The sequence below is a fragment of the Canis lupus genome, chromosome 26, assembly GCF_048164855.1.
Source record: "Canis lupus baileyi chromosome 26, mCanLup2.hap1, whole genome shotgun sequence".
Taxonomy (NCBI): domain Eukaryota; kingdom Metazoa; phylum Chordata; class Mammalia; order Carnivora; family Canidae; genus Canis; species Canis lupus.
In genome coordinates, this window is record NC_132863.1 from 35,619,724 (window position 1) to 35,623,852 (window position 4,129).

Genomic DNA, 4,129 nt, shown 5'->3' on the forward strand with positions numbered 1-4,129 from the left:
TCCCCTCCGGGCAAGGAGAGGAAGAGCCCCTCCTTCACACCAGGCCACCCTCCAACTCCACCGGACACCACCCCCTCAACCGGACTGGCAGGTGGATGGAATAATGGCAGGGATGCGCCACCCCGGCCAGCAGGTACCAGAGCTCAGAGCTCACAGGCAGGACCCTGCCAGGCTCCAGGGAAGCCCCAGGGAGGCTCGGGACCACCGGAGTGGCCCCAGGAGCTTGTCACTGCTGGCCTGGCAGGTAGCCTGTGGGGTAGAGAGCCCTTAGGGAGAGGCTGGCCCGGGGTGCAGCCAGGGAAGCAGCTGCAGCGGTCTGTAAGAGCCCAGGTGGGGTCCTTGGTGCACCCCTTTCCGAGACCCCTTCACCCAGTCCTGTCCTCAGGAGCCTCTCTCACCTCTCAGGGGGCCTGGCTGGGAACTAAGACTTGCTGAAAATCTCACCAAGTTCCTTCATAGGCCCTTGGGAGCTCCCCGAGGGCTGGACTGGGGCTGAGGGGCCAAGCTGCTCCCCTTCCCTGGCCAGGAGGGTGACAGGGAAGCCCAGGGCTGGCGCAGACCTTCTTGCCTGATGCCCATGCCCAGAGCAGCAGGGATGGAGGGAATCCCAGCTGGGCTGGTCTCGGGGATTCCTGGGAGGGCAAGGGGCCGGGGTGCTCCTCCCAGATCTGGTGCAGGAGAATCGGCAAGGGTTAGGAAGCCAGGAAGCAGCCTTAATCCTGTCGGTCTCCCTCTGCGCCGCCCCCGCCCCGCCCCACCCCCTGCTGACTCCGGGTGGGTCCGTTGGGGGAAGGGGATCTCCCCAGCTGGACGGGATCCTTCCTCCTCTTCCCACTGCCCCCCCCGGCCTTGAGGTTTGCTGCGGGGAGAGGTGGCAGGGCCTGGCTGGGCGCGCCTGGCCGTGGGAGGCTCGCCACAACAGCTGGCGGTGCGCGGCCGTGGGTGGCGGCGAGTGGGGACTTGCTTTAGCGGGCAAGCTAATCTCATTTGGTTGCTGCAGCCCGAACAACCAGGGCTGCATGCTAAGTGGCCGGAGGCAGCAGTACGACTCAGGACAGACCCGGGAGAGGGGACTGGACCCGTGCGCAGCCGGGAGAACCCAGAGGCCAGCCCTGACTGGGGTGAGGAGCCATCCTGGGCAGTGGCAGGGGGCAGCGAGGGGGACTGTGCACTCTGTGGGGTCTCGAAGCTTCCTCCCTGGGTGGGCACGGGTGGGGGTACCTCCTGGGAGATGGGGGCATCAGAGTCCCCCAGCTCGTCTGTCAATTCTCTGCTCTCCTCCTTTGGGATCCCAGGGGTAAGGTTTGTGGAGACCTGGGAGTGCCACCGGGCACGGGACCCCTGGAGCTCGGCTGGTCCTGTGACTGCACGGAGGGCACCTGCTCGGGGAGAGGAGCTGATGTGGGAGGCCCCGGAAGTGCTGGAGAAGAGGAGGAGAAGGCTGCTGGGGAGGCCGGAACTCTGTGGGCCCTGCTCAGTCACCCGCTCCTCCCAGCCTCCAGGAGCTTGTCTGGAGGGAGGCCCAGAAGGGCCCCAGCCGCTACAGGATGACCAAGGCTAGGACTCTTGTGAAATGGTCCGAAACCTCTTTAGCTCAGAGGGGGAGGGATGGAAGTGCCAGGGATGGGAGTCTGGGGGTGGCCGAGGGGCTGGGCTGGGAGCCAAGCGGGCCTCCTGACCAACCGCAACCCACACTCCCTACCCTGGCTGCCACCCCTCAGGCCCCCTGCGCCGGGAGCTCTGGGCTTTGGGCAAGTGTGCAGCTCCAACATAGGGGGCTGCCTGCATCGCGGTGAGGGATGGAGACCTGCTGACCACCACAAACCCAGACAGGCTGCGGGCTGGGCGGCACTCACGGAACCCTCTGTGGCTCAGTTTCCCCATGTGCAAGAGGGGCTGCCGACGAGACGAGATGATGCATGGCCCGTGTCTGGCTCAGTGTCCAGTGTCAAAGAAGCCCTGTTATCCTTTTCCAGCATCACATCCAGCACAGTGCTGGGCACCCAGAAGACACCCCGGTAGACTCAAAGCCCTGCGACGCTCCGTCATTGGAGTCTGATGGGCCTTCAGAAAACAGCCTGCCCTCACCGGCTGTGCGGCTGTGGGCAAACATCTTCAGCTCTCTGAACCTCAGAGTCTCCATCCGTAGTGGGAACAAGGATACTTACCTTACAGGAATGATGCGAGGAGCTAAATAAGAATATACACATAAACATAAATAAAACAATAAATACATATTTGTAGAACAGTGCCCAGTACGCAGTAGGTGCTCAGTAAATATCTGTCCCGCCTGTAGGAGCGCCCTGTCCGACGCTAACTCACAGGGGACACACTGAGGTCCAGGTTGAGGTAAAGGGCTCACCAAGGACCCAGGGCTGGGCCTCCTGACACCTATGGGGGAGCAAGAAGGAAGAAATCTCTGGCCGTCGGTTTTGCCACCTGTAGAAGGAGTCAGCTGGATGGATCTATGGCTTCCAGCTTGGCCCAGGGCTCTCAGGGGCCAAGCTGCTTGGCGACTGCTAAGCCTCAAACGTGTGAAAGCCCCGGATTTACTCATGTTCTGGGATCCTGGTGGCTTAGACCATCTGGGCCGCGTCGTCTTGCCATGCCCGAGGCTGTGCAGACCTTCCTCATCCCTCCCCGGGTCATGGTTGGCTCACCCGGCTGGCAGGGGGTGAGTGGATGGACAGGGGGAGCCACCCCATCTCAGCCCCAGCCGGCTGGAGTCTGGACCTTGGATGCTGTCCCCCTGCTTGTCTAATTTAATCACAGCTGTGTGCATGGTGACTCTATAAATAATTTTTAGTGCGACATAACCATTATTTCACTAATTGCTTCATGCGCACCCCTGGCCTGTGAGATAAATTAAAGTTTGCTGAGTCAGCACCTTTGGCCGTTGCCGCTTTGGGGTTTGGGAAGTGCAGCCCAACGACTGTTCCCATGCCAGCTTCAACTTGGCATCCCAGGGGAGGGCACCACTCACATGAACGGAACAAGGGTGGAAGGAATGAGATAGAATGACGGAAAGGGGGCTAACAAGGGTTGCCATGTACAGTTGTACAGGTTGTATCTTACACAAGGATAGTTGGCCCAGCGGGCAAGTGGGGACTGAAATGTAGCCGATACAATGCTTTATCAATGCCTGTGCCCTGACATGGAATTTTGTTGACTCAGGAGAAGCAGATACCTTTTTGTGAGCTGCACAAAGGGACTCACTATAGGGACCAGTAGACCTGAAGTGACACCCATTCAGCAGGTTGTCAGGCCTACCCCTGTCAGAGGGAAAGCAAAGCAGTCTATGCCTCAAGAGCGTCTTACAGATTATCAATCATGTGGATGATCAGGATTCTAGGTCGGATGGTAAGTGACCTCGGGCAAGTCACTCTCCCTCCTCTGGGTTATAATGTTTTGACAGTTTAGGAAGCTCTAATCCCATCTAAGGCTGGGCTTTCAACCCTAGGCACTGACTCTAGACACTGTTCTTTCCACCGTTCTAGCATATTCCGAAGTCGTAGAGGTGGCTTGGAAGAAAGGTTCCCACGGTCAAGCGCATTTGGGAAGCCTCGGGTTTCTTTCCTGCAGAACTTTCCAGAGAGGCTGTAGTATGTTCCAAAGCAGCATGGCTCTCAGCGTGGCAGGAGATTCCTGAATGCTTTTGGCCACAGGATTCTTCATTTTAGGGCTCCTGTTCGGGATCCCTGGGTGGCGCAGCGGTTTAGCGCCTGCCTTTGGCCCAGGGCGCGATCCTGGAGACCCTGGATCGAATCCCACGTCGGGCTCTTGGTGCGTGGAGCCTGCTTCTCCCTCTGCCTATGTCTGTCTGTCTGTCTCTCTCTCTCTCTCTCTCTCTCTCTGTGACTATCATAAATAAATAAAAATTTTAAAAAAATGTTTATGGCTCCTGTTTATGTGAGGATCCTAGTTTCTACCCTTGGGCGTATGAACCAGTGCCTTTCATCTCCAAGAGCAGAGAACTCTTCTCTTCGATGCTATGCTTCCGTCCCACTGCCCATGGTGGGCACACAGAGCCCTGACTGGACTCAGGGTGCATCCTGACCTGTCCCCCAGGAGCAGATGTGGGTTTTCCTTCTCACTGCTGGGTGTGAACGAGTCCTGACTCTGAGCCCTG

The 4,129-nt window shown here is 58.8% G+C and overlaps 1 long non-coding RNA gene across 1 annotated transcript; it reads left to right on the forward strand.

Annotated features, from left to right (window-relative positions):
- The first annotated feature begins 797 nt into the window (after positions 1-797).
- On the forward strand, positions 798-3,851 carry LOC140618565 (uncharacterized). Its single transcript, XR_012018642.1, has 3 exons — positions 798-1,121; positions 1,296-3,360; positions 3,498-3,851. It is a non-coding gene; the product is annotated as an uncharacterized lncRNA (long non-coding RNA).
- Positions 3,852-4,129: the final 278 nt, after the last annotated feature.